This window comes from Mesocricetus auratus, unplaced genomic scaffold, assembly GCF_017639785.1.
Source record: "Mesocricetus auratus isolate SY011 unplaced genomic scaffold, BCM_Maur_2.0 Super-Scaffold_2245, whole genome shotgun sequence".
Lineage (NCBI taxonomy): Eukaryota > Metazoa > Chordata > Mammalia > Rodentia > Cricetidae > Mesocricetus > Mesocricetus auratus.
The window spans coordinates 4,229,722-4,251,920 of NW_024429180.1; the positions used below are offsets into that span (position 1 = coordinate 4,229,722).

At 45.6% G+C, this 22,199-nt stretch overlaps 1 long non-coding RNA gene across 1 annotated transcript; it reads left to right on the forward strand.

Annotated features, from left to right (window-relative positions):
- The first annotated feature begins 649 nt into the window (after positions 1 to 649).
- LOC121137208 lies at positions 650 to 2,691 on the forward strand. Its single transcript, XR_005874450.1, has 2 exons — positions 650 to 1,031; positions 1,417 to 2,691. It is a non-coding gene; the product is annotated as an uncharacterized LOC121137208 (long non-coding RNA).
- The last annotated feature ends 19,508 nt before the right edge of the window (positions 2,692 to 22,199 follow it).

The window sequence follows — 22,199 nt, forward strand, 5'->3', positions numbered from 1 at the left end:
CACAGCCTACGTCCGTATAAGTCTTTAGTCATGCCTAAAGTGGGTGTGGTTAGCGGTGCAGTAAACTGCCCTTTTATGACCGCATCTGTATGCGCCTCTAATAATGCCACATGGCTAATGGCGGAGTACCAAATTTCACCCTACAATGCTGCCTGTGTGTACTGAGTTTACCCTCACAAAAGCAGCCTTCTCTGTGGAACTCGGCACGGTTCTCACGATCCCATGTACAGATGGAACTAAAACCCAGAGACAGGAGAGGACCTGTCTAAGATTGCACATGGAGGGGCAATGGTTTGTTCAGGGTCTACAGTTTTGTTTTTTGTTTTTGTTTTTGTTTTTTGGTTTTACGAGACAGGGTTTCTCTGTATTGTTTTGGAGGCTGTCGGTCCAGCCTGGCCTCGAACTCACAGAGATCCGCCTGCCTCTGCCTCCCGAGTGCTGGGATTAAAGGCGTGCGCCACCACCGCCCGGCCAGGGTCTACAGTTTTAATCACAGGATGAGCTGTGTCCATAAAGCAACGACTATGCTTTGTCAAGCATTTTCTTGCTGCAGCCCGCTGGTGTGCATTATGGGAAACAGGAAGTCAGCTGTAAGCCCATGGCTTTTCAGGTGGGCCCGACTATCTGTCCCTGGTCCCAGAAGAGCTTCAGAAGGATGCTCCATAGAAAGTCATCACTGAAGAGAGGCTCACACTCATTATCTGTGTGCCTTACTCACCAGGTGGCGAAGCTGAGGATGATAGCTCTACTTCAAGTCATTTATTTCAAGGAAACAGACATCTACAGCAATCCTCGCTGTGTTAAAAGAAGACCTCCCTTTGCAGGTTCTAGGCACCTGGAAGATGTTGAGTGCAGCCCTGACGGGAAGTGAGGTTCAGCTGCTGAGCTCACAGACTCAGCCCTTCCTGTCTGCCCCTCGCTTCTGCCTCAAAGCCTCCTAGACGGTTTCTTATAGTAAGAGGACATCAAGCTTGCTTTCACCCGGACTTCAGTTGGTCTGCTGTCATATGGTGCTGAGTATTTTTATGAAGGTAAGTTTTCCTCCTATTAATCGCTTTAAAATTAGAGCTTAATTAAAAAAAAATCAGTGCCTTCCATCATAAATCAAACCCAAAGAAACTCCTTAACCAGAAAAGATTGTGGGCGGGCCTTGGCAACAGTGTTTGCATGCATGTAATTTGCTCATTATAGTGCTCTACTCCCTAAGTTAAACACTTGGAAGCAGTCTCATATTGGACCGAACCATATGTGTTTGGCCCCGAAGAGCAGCAGCCTGAAACAGTTTAATGAATTGTTTATGATGATCCCTGAAGCCTTGGCTCTTAGGCTATGATCTGCAAGTCCGGACATCTTTAAGATCCTTTCTGGGAGTTTAGCGGTTAGGTCTATTTTCATGGTGTCACTTGCCTTTTTCAGGGTCTGCCATTTGTTCTGCACGTGTAAGTGGAGTGGATGTAAAGGGTGGCAATGTGCTAGGCATGATCACGACGTTTTTGTATCCACATGGACCCGGAAGGGGGGGGGGTTCCAGCCTCATGGCGGATGTCCCCAAGGAAGCAGGAAAAAAGTTCTTACTGTTGAAGAAAAAAAAATCAGTTCTGAATCACACCCTCTTGAAAATGGTGTGTGGAACAAATTGGGGAGTATACAGAAATCACCCCAGCACCCCGAGACACAGTGCTGCCTGTGTAAAACCATGTGTGCAAGGGATTGAGTGGCAAGCCAACTGGCTGCTCCCCCACGGAACAACCTTTCCCCTACACTAACAAACGGTGGTTATTCAGACTTCAGCATTTGCCAGACATTTTCCTGAGGCCATTGAAACACACCCGTCACTCCCGGAAACCCAACTGACAATGCCGACTTCCCATGATGAACTTCAAGCTCTCGTGCGAAAATCAGAATATAGACCAGCTACATGTAACGATGTCTTGGTTCGTAAAGGGTTTGTAGTAATATTAATGCTTGCCAGCTATTTTTTTTTTGTCAGAGAGTAACAGATTCCATCAACATTAGCAAACTGTATAAATTAGTGAGTTTCCGATTGGCTGGTGTATGGCATTCGGAGAATCGAAGGTGAGGATCCAGTGTGGTCAGAGACGGACTCCTGGGTCTTGAAGTAAAAGAAATGGGAAGTTTATTGATATGGCTGCAGAGTTCACTTTACAACACGTCTTTAAAGATCTGTGATCCGCTGAGTATTAGAGAAGAACACACAAAATTATTTGAAAAGCTCCTCTCTTTCCCAGCTACGTATTCGTGGGGATGTTCTTTATAAAGCCCAAACAAAGGGGCTGGAGAGATGGCTCAGAGGTTAAGAGCACTGACTGCTCTTCCAGAGGTCGTGAGTTCAATTCCCAGCAACCACATGGTGGCTCACAACCATCTACAATTCAATCTGGTGCCCTCTTCTGGTACGTAGGCAGAACACTGTGTATGTAATAAATAAATAAATCTTTAAAAAAAATAAAGCCCAACCAAAATAACCCATCAAACTGGATCAAACTGGAGCCTACTGGCATCAACAAACCCAGTCCTGGAATAGGTTTTACAAAAACTGCACAATAGGCACTAATCTCACTCTGTCTTTCTTTTGTAATTATAACTATTTTACATAAAAATGCAGTATTAGTGTCAATGTGTGATAGATTTCCTAATGGTCATTCTGCATAAATTAATACGTGAAACTTAGCAGTTTTCGATTTTATTATCTGAGGTACTTTATCCACATTAGTATCTTGAAGACCTAAACGCTACTTTTATGAGATTAAACTGTTTTTGGACTTCTTTAGATGACTGGCCTTAGTGACTGCAACAACCATGCTTTGTCATGATATAGAAGCAGGTTGTACTTTCTAATCTGATATCTTCCAGACAAACCAAAGATTGTCATTTATAGAGTCCTTGCTGTTCCCCAAGTCTATTCTTATATACTTCATCTGTATTTAAGTCACTTAATCCCCACAATAAACCAAAGAGTCAGAAGCACAGAGCTGTGTGTGTGTGTGTGTGTGTGTGTGCACGTGTGTGTGCATACCTGCGCACGCGCATGCTCTCTCTTGTGCATGCACCTATGTGTACATGCACACGTACATGCATGTGTGTTGTGCATGATCATCTGTCTGCCCATCTGTGTAACATGTATTCTTCCCTCCAGCCTGGTTCCTGATCCACAGGGTCAGTTCCAACAGCTATGTTAATTATAAAGCTGCCAGCCATTTGCTATGGTTTCCTAATGGCTAGCTCTGATTTATTAACCCATAATTACTAATATATATTTTTATAAGGTCTTATCTTACTATGCCAGACTTGTGCCCTCTCCTCCTGGGATCACATGGCAACCCTCTACGCTTGACTACATTTCCCAGAATCATCCTTGACTCCAAGTCCCACCACTCTTGCTTCCCTATTGGCCAACAGTGCTTTATTTATCAACCAATAGGACAAACATATACACAGAAGGATTTCCCCCCATCATCTCTGGGTGATCTTATGACTAGTAAGTGACAGAAACAACATTTGAACTCATGCTGGAATTCTGTACTGAACACTACTGGTCTTTGGAACATCCATTTAATATGTGATGGAAAGCTAACTTAACCACATCAAATAGCCATTCCCTTCTTCATTCGAATTAACCCCTTTATTGCCAAATAGACATCCCCACTGTCACCTGGACGGGTGGGTGATGTCAGCCTCCGACCGACTCCTATTTTTTTTTTTTACTCTTTGTGAGTGAAGTTGCTTAAACACAATCAGATAATTGCCTCTGGCAAATAAACAGAAACAACTCAATATTTTCCTTCCAAAATAATTGCGCACTAATCAATTGATTGGAGCAATTTCTCGACATCAATAGTTCCTTGACAGCCTATTTTAACTGCCTTTAAAGCCAGGTTTGGGGAGAATTCAATGCTGTTCTCTTGGCTTGTGGCTGCACGCTTGCGTCCATAGGCACTGGAGCTGTTTTTACTGGTTGGTTTGTTTTTGCTGTATTTTAAAAATAACATAATAACATAAATGTCCCCACACACTTGTGTCTAGCCTTAGCAGTAATCTCAAAACACATTATAATTTTCTTGAACATATGCTACGAAATTGCCAGAGGAGTAGGAACAAGCCACTGTTTGTTGCTCTGAGAGTGCAACTCTGAATTTTGTTTTCCTTGTTTGACTTAGGTGCTAAATGGGTATCGTTATTTGTGTGTTCTCCCATGTGTAAATGATCAAATTAACCCATATCACCAAAGATTTTTTTTCTACAATAAGACATAATTCATTGCTTCCCTCCCCATTTCAGGCTAAGGTTTAGATTCATGGACTATCAACACAGGAAAAGTCCTGAGGGACCCTGCAGGTAGCCCCGTGTCACAGGTTTGGGGTGGGGAAATTACCTGTAAGTAACTCACTGCGGTGGGTAGAGGTACAGATCTGGGATAGTGGAAGATTCTTCGCCATTTCTGGTGGTCCATTTTCCTCAGAAGTTTTGCTTACCCGCTATGTTTTCTTTTGTCTCCGTCTCTTTCATACCTGGTGTTCGTCGACGTACAGTAGAAGGTATCTCTCTTTGTGTCTGAAAGGTTCTGGTCCTGAGATACCTACATAGCGTGGACCTCTGGGAGGATGAGCTAGGACAGAGGCACACAGTGATTGTGCCGTAACATAGACTGAATAGTAGATGTGCTTTTTTTTTTTTTCATTTCCTGTAAAACGCAGCCCATTCTAGAAAGTCCTTCCTTCTGGAAACTTCCTCCACATTCTCTGTGTGTCTTCAGCACATTTCCCAACCCCTATTTCCTCTTTGTCCCTCATGTTCCTTTCCCCCATAGCCCCATATTTTTCTTTGGGGGGGCATGAGTGTTAGCTTGTCCCTGTGTTGTTCCTGCTAACCGATTACTCCCCCCAGAGGTCTTCATTTCTGTTAGCTTCAGCTTTCCAGTATATTTTTCTAATTAAAAACAGTTCTTTCCCTGTCAATGATAACATCAGACATTTTAAACCATATTACATTGCAAGTAAAATATATTTAATTTTTTAAAAAAATGGAGCAAGTGCTTAATTCTGCAAGGAAAGGTCATTTCCCCCATCAATCTGAGCTGATACTATGAAATTATCACAGACAGGGTGGCTTAAGCAATAACCAGTTAGTTCTCACAGTGCCAGGACGGAGACATCCACCGTCAAGGCAAAAGAAAAAAAAAGATCCGGTGTCTGGTGAGGGCCACTTCCTGGTTCGCAGATGCCCACCTTCAGTGTCCTCACCACTGAGAGAGACATGTTCCCCTCACAAGAACACTGACCTCAATCATCAAAGTCCCACAAGGGTCCATTTTTATATCCTGTTCATCTTCCTGGTGCCTTACCCCCCAAATACCATTGTGTTGGGGATCAAACTTCAACAGTTAAATCTGGACATGCAGGGACCACACTCTCTCCACAGCAGTCAGGGTAGGAGACATCACAATTTTGTTTGTTTGTTTGTTTGTTTTTCCTGTGGGAGATAAAGGAGGCCAGATTGGGGAGAATGATATACTAGGCTAATAGAGCTGGTGAAAATAAAATAAAAGGCATTCTGTAGGGGCAGTATAGCATACAGAGAGGAGAGACCAGGCACTGCATCTGACCACGCCCTGACATCACGTGTACAGGGGAAGACTCAGGATAAAAAGAAGGAGCAGGTAGGTGGGCACTCTCTCTCTTGGATGCTGGCCGTCTTTCGGAGAGCAGAGAGCTTAGCAGCTTCCCCTATAAGTGATTTCTCTCTTTTTAATTTAATTTTATTTTTAAATTTAAATTAGAAACAAGGTTGCTTCACATGTGATTCCCAGCTCCCTCTCCCTCTCCCTCCCCTTCTCCCGCATCCTCCCACCAACCCACCTCCTCCAATCCCCACTCCTTTCCCCAGGGAGGGTGAGGCCCTCCATGGGGGTATCCATAGTCTGTCTTTCCATGCAGGACAAGGCCTAGGCCCTCCCCCAAAAGTCCAGGCCGAGAGAGCATCACTCATTGTGGGATGGGCACCAAAAGTCTATTAGTACGCCAGGGATAAATATTTATCTACTACCCAAGGCTCCATAGATTGCCTAGGCCTTACATAACCTAGACCCCCTTGGCCATAGCATTGTTTTCCGTATCAGCTGGTGTCAGAAGTGGGATGGGGCGTGGTCAGCTGCAGGTCCCTGGTCTCTCCCTACAGTACAGCAACCTTTCTTGTTGCTATACTCCCTGATAAGAGACAGCCTATGGGGGGAAGGGGGGAAGGGCTCATTTTGCGTCACAGTGTGAGGGGCCACGGTTGGTTATGTGAGGAAGGTGTTCCAGGAGCAGGAGTGTTGGGCAGCAGGTGCTGGGCGTCTGCAGCCAGGTAAGCAGAGAGGAGAGAAACCTGCACCGGCCTAGAACCTATCCCCCCCAGGTCTATGGCCTACTTCAAGCCCCCCCCCCCCACTTCTCAGGAGTCCACAACTGGGTAGAAGATGCTGAAAAGCTCATGGCTCCTACTACAGCCGATAATTAGTTTAAGGACACAGGAGCAGAGAACGATGGGCATTTTACATCATGTTGGGGGAAACTAGGTGGGCGGGCGTCCGGTCTGGGTCCCTCTTTTCTTTTCCCCTCTCCCCTAAGACCAACTCTCTGTCTGCTTTGGTCCCACATTACTTGGGATCCCCCCTTAGTCCCCAGATTGTTTTAATGCCCCGAGACAAGTAAGGACACAGTATGTGGGGCGGGCGAATGAACGGTCAGCTCACAGTGGACAGAGTAAGGACGCACGGAGGAGCAGCGGGAGGCCGTGTGAGGTCTCAGCGGGGCCAAAGTTCTTGCTTTATCAAAGTTCACTCAGCCCCGTTTCAGGCTCCAGCTACCCAGAGTCATTCGCTCAGACTGTGGGAGTGAAGACTCTTCTCCACCAAAACCTCGCTTCTCTCCGTTAGGAACGGGATGGATTCAGAGTTCCAGCGAACTCTCGGTGTGGCATGAACTTTATCGCAAATGTGCATATCAAGATAACAATATCGTATTGATAGAGATCAGAGAGTCTAGTTGAGGAGCCCCACACTTGTGAGAATGGGTTGTAATCACGGTTCGTTATTCCGGACCATCTGTGCGAACACGGAAATCGCCTCATTACGTGTAAACACATAATGATGGCAGTTATTAAAATTTGATTTTCTTTGTACTGTACTCAGACAAAAGGGGAGGCAGACAACCCGAAAGTGCATTTCCTCTGAATTCAGAACCAAAGGAGTAATAAAGATACAAGAAGGAAACTGTTGAGTCTGAAAATCCTTTTCAAAACATCTCCATTTTTTTTTTGGTTGTTAAAAAAAAAATCCAAGACGCACCGAGATGGAAGTTATTGATCTTAGCTTTGTCCAGTGATGACAGTGTCCCGAAGGAGGTGGCGTTGCAATCAGCAGTCTTTGGAAGTGCTCTCTGCCCTGTCCTGCCACACACCTGCCCTGATTGAACTAGATTGTCCCTGCCAGAGACCTGAGACCCCTAATAAACTCCAGCACCCATCCCTTGATTGGGCAGGCAAAGGTTTTCTCTGACCACACTGGGTTTCTGTAAAGGGAAGCTTTTTCTTTGAGAGGAGCCTTCCCGACAGCTTGGTTCTAGAGCCGCATCAGTCCCAAATAAACACACAGCAGACTATATTAATTATAAAGCTGTTGGCCTTTGTTTCTTACTGGCTAGCTCTGACTTAAGTAATTACCCCATAGTTGTTAATCTAAGTATGTCTCTTACCGGAGAAGTTTCCGGGCCTCCTACCCCATGGCGTTACATCTCGAACTCTCTTTGTGTTTCTCCTACCCAGAGTCCTCCTGGACTCCTAGTCCCTCCTATCTAGATTCCCTATTGGCCAGACAGTGCTTTATTGACAAATGCGCAGGACCTCCCCAACAGGCTTCCACATTTACCAAGTTGTTTGCGTGTTCCCCCGGTCTTACCCTTGTTGCGAGAACAGTAGCGTCCGTTTGTCAGGATCCTAGTATCTGCCAGGCCCTCGCACAGCACTGTGCACGCTCAGGTGTGGTTCAGCCAAGCAGCTATCACCATGTTCGTGCCACAGATGAGGCCAAAAGCCGGTGCTCTAGACTCTGACACAGGTCGGCCTTTTAGGTCATGTTCTGTCCAGCCTTGGAGAATGATCTATGATAGCCATGTATTTTTTTTTCTTAAATGGGTGAACTTACTGAGTGTATAGCAGGTAAAAGTGAAAGGATAAATAGGAAATAGTGTATGTGCACATATAGAAACTAGCAAATAGGACACCCGAAACGGGGAACCCTCTTAAGGCAGTCACCTGGGGCTCCCAGCAGAGCAGAGTGCCCCCCAGGTGAGGCTTCCAAGTAAAAGAACAGGTGTTACTACCAAGATAACATCAGACTTGAAGCTTAAAGATCCAGCAGAAACAGACAGGGTGGGCAGGCCTCTGTACTTCCAGACTGTTTCATCTCCATAGCTGTATTTCCCTGTGGATGAACTTGAAGCCCCTTTTTCCCACTGTGGGAGGACAATGGTAACCTCTGATAGAAATTGTTTACCTCATAGCTGTTGTTAAGGGAACAATGTTTTCACTCTGGGGCTGTTTTGCAGTACTCTCTGTCACGGAGTTTGGGGGGGCGCAGGCCGCCCAACCCCAAAAGGGGACCTGGAGAAGAATGTGCTAATTATGCTAGGGTCTGAATGACGGGTCAACTGTGATCCTGGAGCTAGCTTTTCAGTGAGCTCAGACAGCACACCACAATTTTCCAATTCAGTGTGCACTACGGATCAGAGTGATGGCTAGCCTCATCTGCCACAAGATTTCTGTTCTTGTGATGCCAGATTTTTCCCTGAGAGGCTTATGTCTGGTTTGAGAACCCAAAGTCGTTCTTCCAATGAATGTTGCAAAAATATGGCAGTCCATGGGACCACTATTTCTAGCTTCCTGATTCAAACAAGTTAACTACCTACTCATTAGGTTTATTTTTCTCGTTTAATATTCAAGACAGGGTCTCTCTATATGGCCCACGTTGTTCTGGAACTTCCGGCTATTGTCTCAGTCTCCACAGAGCTGAGATTACAGTCATTGAACTACCACACCCACCTCCACGCAGTAGCCTTTAAGACTGTGTGTGTGTGCGTGTGTGTGTGTGTGTGCCTGTGTGTGCCTGTTTGTGTGTGCATCCATGTGTGTGCATGCATGCATATGTGCACATGTGTGTGCCTGTGTGTGCACACCTTTTGAATTTGCAGAGCCCAGAAGTGTCCTGCTGTCTCTGCTCTGTCATTTTCAGCCTCGTTTTCCTTGAGACAAGGTGTCTCACTGAACTTAGCTAGTCTACCAGCCAGCACACCCTGGGGATTCTCCCGTCTCCACCACCCATGTTCCTGATGTTAGACATGTGTGTGTGTGTGTGTGTGTGTGTGTGTGTGTGTGCGTGTGTGTGTGTGTGTGTGTGTGTGTGTGTGTGTGTCTGTATGGGTGCCTGTATGACTGTGTGTGCCTCTGTGTGTGTGTGTCCATACACACTCAGACAAATCCAACTTTTTATGTGGTGCTAGAGATGTGAAATAGGCTCATCACTGTTTGTACTAAATGTGATTTTACCCCCGGAACCATCCCTCAGTCCCCCTAGTATTACTAGAAATGTGGTTGTCCCCATTTACAGATAGACACTGAAGTTCATAGCGAACAGAAGCTGTGATTCTTCTGTGACCCTTAAACGTTTTCAGCACAGCTTGAGACACTGTTGTCGTCATTTGCAAATGTATTGTGGGAGTGATGAAAACGGTAAAACTACATTTAATAGATGGAATCTAAGGTATTGGAAACACTGAGATGAAAGTGTACGCATCGTAAAACACTATCCATAATAGTTCAGATGACACTTAATGTCTCCTCATCAAAAAGCTTACAGATTTTCAGCAGCTTTGTTAGGGGCCAGGGACGGAAAGGGGAGGGATCATGGGAGGACAGAAAGTTGAAAGTGTAACCAGTCATGGGCAGATAAGACGTACTGTGTCCACTGGGCAAAGGCTGCCACACGGACCTGTAGGCTGGCACCTTGGCTCATGCCAGCACACATAGACCACACATGGACAGGCTTAAGAACACATGCAGAATATCAGGCCTACATGCATGCACACCACAAACCGGCAAAGCTGGAGACAAAGGCCTCAAGGCCATGTTTGTACAGAATGACACTCAGCTGGCTTTCTGCCAGGAAGGCTTGTCGGCCACGTTGTGTGGATTCATAAACCTCCCGAGGTGTACAGTCTTAGCTGTGTTTGCCCATGCTGCACACCCGTGTGAGCAGTGTCTGAGTGTGGCCCTCCGTTTCCCACAGTCCTGACCAGTTTTCCTTCCCCTTTCTTTGTTTTGGGTCAGCCTCAGCGGTCAGCGGCTGGTCCTTTGTGCTTCCGGCATCACGCAATGCGTGTGTGGTGTGTGAGGATCCATTCAGCCTGCAATTCCGTTTGCCAGCTTCACGCCTTAAACCCTGCACGGCTCTGTAGGGGGTTCTAGGACTGAGTGTAAGACTCGCAGAAATTCCCTAAAAGCAAAAGGCTGCTTAAAGTGCAGCCACCAGGAATTAATTCACAGTCCAGTGTGGAATAATTCTCAGCTGTTTCAGGCATCACCTGCGTGCGCTGCAATGCTTCACGGTGTTCTGAATGCACGCTCTGCAGGGCGCGTGTGTTCCTGACCGTGCAATGCAGCGAACGTCGTCTATCCCGGGACACCGGGTTGCTTGAAGTGCAGCAGCATCCGCGTGTCTCTGACCAGACACTGCCTTGTCTACTCCAGGTACAATTAACTCCAGTTTCACACTCAACGCTATTGGCTTTCATTTCTTTGTTGGGCAGCTTTCGTCAGCCTGTTCCCTCCTTGGCTGCTCACATCTTTAAAGTGTCTCACAGGTTTGCCACGGGGCTGGAAGGAAGCAGCACTGTTGTAAGTTTTGCTGCCAGTGTGGGGTGTGAACCGACGGACCAGTGGCCAATTCCTAGTGCACCATGAAGACATGAAGATGGGATGTGAGCAGATGGCTCGGTGGACAGTTTCTGGTGCACCATGAAGAAACTGGTTACACTGATCAGTGATCATGGCCACCATCTGATAATCATGTGTTGGTTTTAGAACCCAAAGCTTGCAGTAATGTTCATGCATCGTGTCCTTTCATGGGCACCAAAGCATGACAGAGGCTGAGGTAGGACAGCTACAAGCTCATGGCTTGTGTGGTGAGTTAAAGGCCAGTCTGGAAACCTTATGAAGAGGTCCTGTTTCAGGATGAAAATCAGAGCCCTGGAGAGCTGACTCAGTGGCTAAGAGCACTGGCTGTTTCATCAGAGGCCTGGGGTTCGATTCCCAGCACCCATATGGTAGCTCACAATCATCTGTAGCTCCACTCCTGTGGCATTGGGTGCTCTATTCCAGTCTGCAGGCACAGCATTCCACAACGCACAGATATATATTTGGGTAAATACTCACACACAAGACATGAACTAGGTGAAATCTCAGAATAAATAAATGAGCTAAAACTGCTAAGTGCAGGAAAGTAAGTGGATTCCTGGAGCATCTCGGATCTCTGCCCTGCCTTGGATACTGTGAAAAGAGTCACGTTTAGTTTTCCCCACCCCAAGTCGGTAACCCTGCTCTTCAGAACTTTATCTCCATGGTCATGTGTTTGCCTGGCTCTTGAAGTCAAAGGCAAAGCTGTGTTCACTAATATTTACTTGCTGCTGTTAGCAGATCTAAGTGTTGAGCAGCAGTTGGCAACCTCACTACCCAACGGGAGCTTTTATCTCCCTTTAGAGGTGGGTTTGTTTGACTGTGTTATCTCACACTCTCTTCATAATAAGTGAAGGTATTTGCTCATATAAATATTTCAGGAGGCGGTCTAAGGAGTCCCAGAAGGAATGCTCAGAGGATGGTAGAACTGTGTCCAGATTTTCTTCCTTCAACACTTAATTTGGTTTTTCCAGCTCTTTGAACACAAACCAAAAAGCAGAATTTTCTTTCATTTAAGTTAGAAACAAGCTTGCTTCGCATGTCAATTCCAGCTCCCTCTCCCTCCCCTCCTCCCCTGCTACCCCCCACCAAGCCCCCCAGCCCCTCTCCCAATCCTGCACTTCGATCCCCAGGGGGATCTCCAGAGTCTGTCATTTCATCCAGGCCAGGGCATAGGCAGATTCTATAAACACTTGGTGCCCACAGTCTTCCAGATCTGCAGTGTGCTTTATAGGGGGCTCAACAAGGGTCTGAGTGGGTGCTGAGGGCAAGTTTCAGAAGTGGCCATAGGAGGGTGCCTGGCTCTTATAGTGCAGGGATATATATATATATGTGTGTGTGTGTGTGTGTGTGTGTGTGTGTGTGTGTGTGTGTGTATGTATGTATGTATGTATGTATGTATGTATGTATTATATATATAATTTAGTGTGGAGGAAAGGAGGCCGCAGAGCTGAATGACTCACTCTGCTCATTATTCTAAAGGCTCTCTAGCTCTTACAGTCATCTCTTTTCTACTCGTCCCTGGGCTTTATTTATTTGAGAAGAGCCCTGTCCCAGGTAGGGCTGTATTCCCGTTGCACAAAATCCACACTTGGCCGTTCACAGGTGAGGGGTAAGAAGTCACACAAGGTTTTTGTTGTTTATTGTTTCTGTGGACAAAATGATGAACAAGCCTCCTCACTAAGAAAGGGGAAGCAGGGGACACGTTACCAGGCATTTACAGACCAGGGTTCTGGATGCTACTAAAGCAGGGGTCTCAGGTGCATACTGTGACTGATCTGGTTAGAGTCTGCCTGGAGGCTTCAAGCTCACAGCAAAGTGGGAGCATTCAGTCAGAATCTCCAGGAACCAGAGGGCATGGGGGTGTTCAGATAGGGGGGGCAGATGGGCAGCCACTCCGAAGTACTGTGTGCTTTCTATTCTCATGCAATGAGCCACCCTGACATGGGAGGCCAGAGGAAGGACGGGGGACTGGACAGAGAGGCAGAGTCCAGACACTCTTGGCCAAGTGCTTGGAGCAGCGAACACGGGGTTTGGAGCAGGAATGGTGTAGGGCGGAAGTCTCCATATTTGGGGAAAGGACTGGGTCAAAACGGCGTTGTCTGAACATGCCGGCACCGTTGCACTCATGAGCTCACCCACAGACAGCAGCGGTGGTTGTGCACAAGTCTTGTGCACGATCAAACCAATCAACAGTGGAGCATGCATGGGAGGGCTCACAGGAGGGCTCACAGGCCCTGTCCCCAGTTGAGAAGCAGTTGGCGGCTGTTGTTGGGGGAGAGTCATTTTTCTTCGAGGCTATTGCTCCCGGTGGACGTCTCATGTTCCAGGGGATAACTCTACACCAAGGAATTAAAAAAAAAAAAAGAATGGACACAAAGTTGGGAAGCAGACACGGAGGGGATCTGGGTGGAATTGGAAAGAGTGAGTATGGTTGAGATGCACTGTGTGCTTGTAGGGAGTTCCCAAAAGTAAATTAAAGATGTACGTTTAAAAAGTTGTTGCCAGGGCCAGGTCACCATGTAGCTGCAGAGCTGAGTGTGAGGATGGGGACAAGGAGGGAGGCCAGGGAAGGTAGTGAGGCCGCTGTCAATGTGTCGCATACTCTGGTTTCTCCTTCAGAATTATGTGTGTGATTCAGTTCAACAGCACCTAGGTAGACTAGAAAACAGTTACCTAGAACTGAAAATAAAGTTTAATGGCTGACCTTAGTTACACATCCGTTTGATGACAAAACCATACTGAAAAGATTCATTCCAAGTGGCTTAGCAGCAGCAGCAACAACAAATGATTGTCATTCCCATTCAAATCTGCCCCCGGGTGGTGGTGGTGTTGGTGGTGGAAATCAGTGCCTAAAGTTACTTAAACTATTTCCTGTAATCAAATTGTTACAGAAAATGTTGACACAATTGTTCTGAAACTTTTGGTCTGATATATGTAAAACTGTGGAAGTACTGCATTATAAAAGCCTCCTTCTGTTCTTGATTTACAGTGCAGAGTCATTAAGTAAAAGGTTTGTTATTTCCTTAGAAAAACACGTTAATGACCCTTTTGGTGGTAGCAGGTAGGCCTCAAGGGATGTTCTGAAATAGGAAGATAGGGACAAACAGAGCAAAGTCATTGTACTATGACATAATAGGAATTTTCCATTTCAGCTGCTCAAGGAAGAAGGAGGGTTGGGAAAGGTTATAGTCAGAGGAAAGAGGTCACAAAATGAACACGAAAATCTGTGGAGAAATGCGCAGCAGGGTGGGCAGCTGGAGCCTTGAAGAAGAGGATCTGCCCATCCTGCTTATGGCACCAATATAGACCATCAATATCTTTGCAATGCCCTTCTCTAATACATGCATTCATAAGCATTCATAAGCATACCTCCTGAGGCATTTGCTGTAAGTATGGCTGTTTCCTTTAACCCTCTAGGAAAATGACCTATGTCACCTCCCTGTGCCCTGACTCTGTGTTAGCCTCAGTGCTGGAAGAGTGACAGAGTAGCAAGCAAGGATGGGCATGCTCCAAGTTTGAGGAAAGCAGAGGAGATGGCAAACCAGTGGTTAGACAGCTTGAAGGTTCAGAGGAGAAAAGAGTAGGGAGGGGGAGAGGGATGGGGAGAGAGAGAGAGAGGAAGGGGGGGAGGGAAGGGGGAGGGAGATGGACAGGAAGAAGGGGAGGGAGATGGACAGGAAGGAGAGGGAGAGAAAGGGAGAGGGAGGGGGAGGGAAAATTTCCTTTTAAGATCAAGTTATCTCAGTAGGTAAGGTGCTTGCTTGCCTGGCAAACATGAGGATCCTCAGCCTCCCCAAACTCAGGAAAAGCTATCTGGGTGTGGTCGTTTACACTTGTATTCTCAGCACTGTGGAACAGAGACAGGCATCCCACATCCCTGGGACTCACTGGCTAGCCACCTAGAGACTACTAGACAAGTTCCAGGCCGGTCAGAGACTGCTTCTCCTCAACTCCCAGATAGAAAAAGCAGAAAAGTAGATCGTACCTGGGGAACAACCCTTAGGTTGGCTTCTGGGATCATTTATGGACTCATTTAAACACGTGTGCCTGAACACACATGGACATGCCCACACACAAAGGAGGAACAAAGATTATGCTAAGAAGTATGGCCGGGCAAAAATGTGACAGCAGATCACTGTCATGTCACTCTCTTTGAGGTGGAGTGAGAGTCAATTTTAGGTGCTCGTAGTAGCTCTAAATGCACTCCTGTGGATTTAACCCAGCTCTGCTCCTCCTAGTTCTGAGAACTCTGAGCAAGGCATTTAATGTCCCAGAGCCTTCCAGGCTCCCTGCTCTGAAAACCTCATTTGTTTGTGTTTGCTTGGTGGCAATGGTTGGCTCCATCTGCTCCCTGCTCACACTCAGCCAGTGGAATGATGGCATAGAAGGGCAGGTGCCCAGAGGCAGTGGGCTTTGATATCAATCATTGCATTTGAAACAAATCTGGATGAGGAATTAGACAAAGGGAAGTAGGTGAATTTCTGATTGTTCTTTTTAATTTTTTTAAATTTAGAAACAATATTTTTACATTCCTATGTCCCCTCTCTTTCCCATCCTCCAAAGTCTCCTACCAATCCCCCCCAACCCAAGGATAGTGAGGCCTTCCATGGGGGATCATCAAAGTCTGTTACATCATCTGGGGAGGGCCTAGGCCTTCTCCCGTGTATCTGGGCTGAATCAGTATCTTAAGAACTCCCTTCCTCTCAACCCCAGATAAATCCTTTTATGACCTTGCCTGTCCACAGTAGCCTCCTGGCATTCAACGTCATGGTGGCGGTTATCTTGGGCAGATGGCATTTTTCTCACATCTGACAAGTCTAGGGAAGTGTTCTTGTGCTGTGACCACTTGCCTTGCTCAGTGAGTCTTCTGGTGGCATTCACTGTCCCTAGACAAATCTCCCATTGCTAATGACAAGCTCAGTGCAGGGGACAGGGCTCCAACACAGCCTAGGGGATCTACTGAGAGGCCAGAAGAGTGCAAAAAGACCACGAGTAGCTCATCAAAGGACCAAGTCTCTGGAGTCCTCAAGCACATCTAAAGTCTTAAAGTAACATAGAACCAGTCCTTGGAAGGAGGGTTAGACCTCGGAGTTGAGCCACGTAGCTTGTGTCCATGGGGGTTCTGTTCTGCAGCGTTTAGACATCCCGCCGATGCCGTGGGCTGAGAGGAGTGTGCTATATCTGAAAGCAGCCGGTCTTGTTCACCAGGGCAACGCTGCCTTTTCCATTATAAATAGAACTATAGCTCTCTCTGGGCTGCTACCAAAATTTTTCTCGGGAACATCCATCACAAAAATGAGATTTCCTAATTGTTTTAGCACCAGGATTTCCCAACATACTAAAGAAACAGACTCCTCTCAGCTTAAATAAGAAGAGGCATTTTACAAAGCAAAATGAAACAAAACATTAAACAATGACGGTTGGAGACTGACTGTATCCACTGCAAAGGAATATTTCCACCAAGTCATTTCTAGAAGTTATTGTTTTCTCAAAGGCTATCAACACACATACACACACACACACTTACACACACACATTCCCCAAAGATTAACACAAATTTTATTTATGTTTAAAGGTTTGTTCTATTTTTAATTGTGTGCGTGTGTGTGTGTGTGTGTGTGTGTGTGTGTGTGTGTGTACCTGTAGAGACCAGAAGAGGGCATTGTATCCACTGGAGAGAGAATGATAGAGTGACAGGTGTCCATGAGTTGCCTGCTGTGTACTCTGGGAACTGAACTCAGGTCCCCTGCAAAAGCAGCAAGTGCTCTTAATTGCTGAGCTGTCTCTCTAACCCCTTAATACAAATTTTAGATGAAAACCTCATTTCATTGACTTTTTGGTCTTTGATTCTTTCCTTCCCAGCAGATGACAATAAAATGTAGACGAAATAGTGAGTCTCTACAAAGTAAAGTAAGATTACCACAATGAAACATAGAGGAAGCTACTAAACCCATGTATCTTTTTTATAATAAATATTATACTGCTAAAAGCAAGAATAGTAGAATCACCTTGAGGGTACCGTAAGACAGCAACTACAGGAAAAGAGCCATTTTTTTCTTTAATGTTTAGTGTTAACCTTGCTTTTTTTTTTATAACTACACATTTAATAATAATGCATTGTAACAATAATGGATGAAAACATTGCGTGTAGGGTTTGGATGCTAACGTGGGTAGTGGTCCAGCCTTCGTGCCACGGGAGAACATCCATTAGCCTTTGCTCTCTCTGCTTTAGGAGTGATAGCCCCTTGCAGCTTTAAGAGAGGAAGGATGTCGACTGGCATTCTTGGCGCTCTTAATTAGTGTTTCCCACAAATCGATAGGGACAAAGCAAATAAATGTGAAAACGCGCAAGGGATGTGAACATTCAACCCACAAAAGACAAAAAGCTGACAGCCGGGCAGGCTCAGCCTAGCTTGAAAGACAGACAAGAACAGGAATGGAGCAATGGGATTCACTCTGCCCGACAGATGGGCTCCAAGTGAGACGTCTGACCAGCAGAGGCTGGTGAGGACCAGAGTGATGGGATCTCCTTCGCAGAGGCTTGCGTGCGTGTGTGTGTGTGTGTGTGTGTGTGTGTGTGTGTGTGTGTGTGTGTGGTTACAAATTAGCATATGTATCTTATGGGCTTGGAAATTAGGATGTGCATTTTCTGGGATTACAAATTAGCATACGTTTTTGAAAGGCAATCTGGCACCATCCAGAAAAAGCAGACGTTTCTTCTACGTTATTAATATTGTTAACAATTATTTAAAAAATTCTCTCTTTCTGTGTGTCTGTGTGTCTGTATGTGTGTCTGTGCATGTGAGAATGCAGGGTGACACACGCAGTCCAGAGGAGGGCATCAGATCCCCGGAGCTGGAGTTACAGACAGCTGTGAACTGTTTGACAGGAATGCTGGGAACTCAACGCAGGTCCTCTGTGGGAGCCGTACACACTCTTAATTGCCTGGGTCATCTTTTCAGCCCCTATTATGAAATATTCTGAGTGAATAAAACTGGAGAAAATGGCAATCATCTGTGTGCCTTCCGTCTGGCTTGAAAAACCGCACACAGAAACTGTCCTGCGTGTCTCCTCTCTGTCTTTCCGTCTGTGCAGAGGAAACTGCAGCTCCGTGTTCACCATCACAAGTCTTATTTCTCTCCTTACCTGTGCATCTGTGTAAGAAGACTTTGGTATAAATGACGTCTTACACAAATAACTTTTATATAAATGACCGATGGTATTACTATAATGCATGTTCCCTTTTCCTCTTCGAATTCAACAGTGTCTTTTGGGAGAATTAATTCATCTATCCATTTGTCTCTTTATCAATGATATATGTGTGTAACTGCACCCAGTTAATTTTAACTTTGTGAGAGTTTTCCCTTTGGTAAACACGCTAGCTGGTTTGTTTTCTTGTTTTTTTTTTTTTTTTTTTTTAGGTTTCTACAGATGTTCAGTTTTATTTTTCCCAAGTCTTTTCTCTTTTCTACTATTAACAATAATGTAATAGTCATTCTTGTGTAGAAAATGTGTACCCAGAAAAATACATGGAGTGTTCTAATCCAAGGTCTCTTAATATCTTTTTGGAATGGAAACTCTGACTCTTGAGGTGTGTGGTTGTAATAGACGTAGCACTGCCTGCAAGCTCCCTGGTGGTGCTGATGTTGCTGGTCCTTCGGCCACCTGGGGGGAGGGGGGAGGCTTATGAGATGTAGCTGTTGGTTTCTCCGTCTCTTACTGTGTTCTTGTGTCTGTCTGTTAGCCTGCTACAGCCCTCATGTGCATTATAAATGAAGCTGCTTTGTTTTATTCCTTAATACAGAATGGGCAACTTGTTACAATACAACACCCTCTAGTAAAACCCACACGTTACAGAAAGGGGCTTCAGTAGCATGATACTTTCTCTACAAAGTCTTAAAATTGGCACATTTAGGCAAAATGAAATGTGAGTCTTGCCTAGACACTGGCTCTGAGCTGTCGGTGGGCACATACAGTTCTGGAAGAGACGTCTTGGCTGGCCAATGAAAAGGGACAGCATGCCTTGTCCCTTGCATTCTGTTTTCTTAATTGGCCTGTGGAAATTTGTTGGATCTTGCTTTGTTTCTGGGGTATGCGTATGTTTTATTTTTATCCAGCGGTACTAAATGCACTCTGTGAAATAGGTCTGAGACAGGAAGAAGTCCTTCCCACCCTGAGCTCCTATGCTCCAGAGGCACTGTCTCGGTTGCTGTGATAAGGTAGGCCTGCTGGGTGGTTCCTGTGATCCCTGTCTGTGGCCTCCATCTTGCTTGTAGCTGCACTCAGACTACTGAACCATGAAGATCGAGATGATACACCAATGTCCTAGGCACTGCATTTGAGGGGCCATCTCTGCACAGGTGTTCAGGGTTTCTCTGATGCCGCCTGCTGCGCTCCTGGGTTTTCTTGTCCTTTAGTTGTTTAACTGGCAGAGAAAACAAAGCAGATCAAGACCCCCTAGACTGTATCATTTCCTTCCTTGTTACCAATTTTCACCAGCACTCAACATGCTCATTTATACATCTGCCCTTGTATAAGGGTCTATAATATTCCAGTGGCCAAAGGTGTAAATATTATTTAACCAACCCCTATTTAATATTTTTTGGGGGGGCTTTCCCTGACCTTTAAAAGTCCCCATTCTGTCACCAGAAAAATCGGAAATTGACCTCAGCAGCTCTTTCCCAGAATGTCAGTTACTTTTGAGAAAAAAAAAACTATGCTTTACTTCCCGCTGATACACCCCTTTGCCTTTTCATCTCTTCTTCCAGCTGAGGTTTTAATGGAGTAATTAACTGCCTCAGTATGTCCGGGACTGAGGAGTTTCCTTGGATGCAGGATTTTTAGTTTCCCACGAGAAACAGAGGGACAGCTGATCCTCTGAAATAGCATTAAAAGCTCAAATGAGAAAGTAAGGGCAGAAACCTCAATAATGAGAGATGACTCCCTCAGCCAACAAAGAAGAAAGCGCCCACCTCAGTCTGGCCTCCTCGGGCCAGTGCATCTGCTCCTCTCAGCATGTTCTCTTTGAGGACCCTCCTAACAACAAATATGCAAGCGCCTTGCTATAATGCAAGAACCAAAGGAAGATTCGGGATTTTAGAACAATAATCTATCTCGCTTTTCAAGGAGATAAGCTATGCCACCTAGAAGAATGGTTATCCACACAGGGGTTGGATTATCTCCCTGTAAAGCAGCAGGGTTCTTTTATTATCACCTAAAGAAAGCCGGCCTTCAAGCTGGAACAAACAGGCCGGGCAGGCAGTCTCCAAGAACTGAGAGACTGTGAGTTATAAAGGCTTCAGAAATGTGCCAGACCGGTGTGTGAGCCAGGCTGGGAAAGACCTTGAGCATGGTCCTTTCTGCCTCTGAGCTCTCATCTCTGGACACGGTGAGCGTATAACAGGTGCTCAAGTAACAGGTTCCAACCCTATCCTTCCACCAGAGGACGGGTAGGTCCTGCTGAATGGACGGGGTGGGTGTGGATCCCGAGAGGCTGACACAAGCACACTGCAGTTTCATACTGACCAGTGAATGAATTACACGTGGAAAGGGACGCTGAGGGGGCCCCGGAGGGAGGTTCTGCATAGTCCTTTCAAGAAAAGCTGAGTTTGCTAAGTGCATGCTGATTTAATCCAGACCCACCAACCCAACAGATCTCACAAGCACAGTTGAGAGTTTCCGGAAGAAGCACACATGTTCTGGTGAGACTTTCTCTCGCCCACTGAAAGACCTCCCTTTGTCCTTTTACTACTTTGCATTTCATGGTACTCGCTAAAAGCTATCATTCTCCCTAGAGAGAAAAAAATGTACTTTCACACCCTCAATGAGTACAAATTAAAGCACTCTTTTAGCTTTCTCTTTCCTGGGCTCAAAATATATATATATATATATATATATATATATATATATATATATATATATATATATATATAGTTTCCGTACACTTTTACCCCAGAACTGTAAAGTGAATGCATTTCTGTGGCAGCTTTGGGCCCTCCAATCAGATCTGTCATCACACAGTCCTGGTGCTCAGAGACTGTTGGAGATGGCTGCTACTTGAGCTCACCCGTTCAGTTGTCAGGCAATGGCACCAGACATCACCCTTTCACCTGTGACACTTCTAAGTAGGCGCAGATGCCACTGTCTTCGTTTGCTGTCTTCAATTGCAGGTATCCTGTTTGCAGAGGACATTAAAAATGTCTTTGGAGCTGGCAGGGGAAGACAACAGAATAACCACATCGCATCTCGGGAACAGTAATTACAAAAGACCACTGAGAAATTTTGAAACCAGCAGGAACCTGGAGCATCACCTGTTTCACACCAAAAGATATTTCCAGAAAGAACAGTCATTAAGCCACGGACCCTGCAACTTAGGGACAAGAAAGGAACTATGAGAATATGGCAGGAGCAGCAGAAAATTTCCCTGGGGACTTGGACAGTGGGAGACGTGAAATGGTGTACCGGGCCGTTCTGGCGGCTTTTATCTTCTCTTCACTGACGGCTGAGACCTTAGGTAACCGGAATGTTAAACCTCCCACACGGTGTACATGATCATCTTAGGGCAAAGCAAAGACTGCATGTCTGAAATGTCATTTAAGCTTTTTTGCGGGAATCATCTGCTCTCCTTGGTTACCTCCTCCTAGATGAGGTCTGCATCTTTCACAAAAACATGCTGTGAGGGGGCTTATGAGAACTCCTAGCTCCTGGCAAAAAAAAAAAATGTACACTGCAGCAAAATGTCGCAACTGTAGAAAAAGTAGAAAAGGCAAATGTAATACTCAGTCATGATATGTGTTGCCACCCTTGAATTTTTCACTCTTCATTCCTTTAAGCTATATTTATTTAGCCCTAGTCATCATCTCCTTCATATTCTTACTTTCTTTATGTACTTTTAGTTCCCTTGTTCTTCTGAACAAGGCTGATCACATCAACACAGGACAATGACAGATTTGCTTATTCCATCCCAGCAGCTGGATAATCAAACACCAACTCAACAAAGTATATGGTTTGATTTCTGTATTTTTCTTGCTTTATTGCGTGTCCACACATCTCAAGTGGGCACGCAGTACCACCTGCGTATCTGATCATCAATTCTCAGTGTACTTCCTGTCTGAACCTCTAAAATGATGTGCTAACACTTGGACATCTCCTTCCCTGCTTTTTTTTTTCTCATAACAGAACCTTGCCTTAAA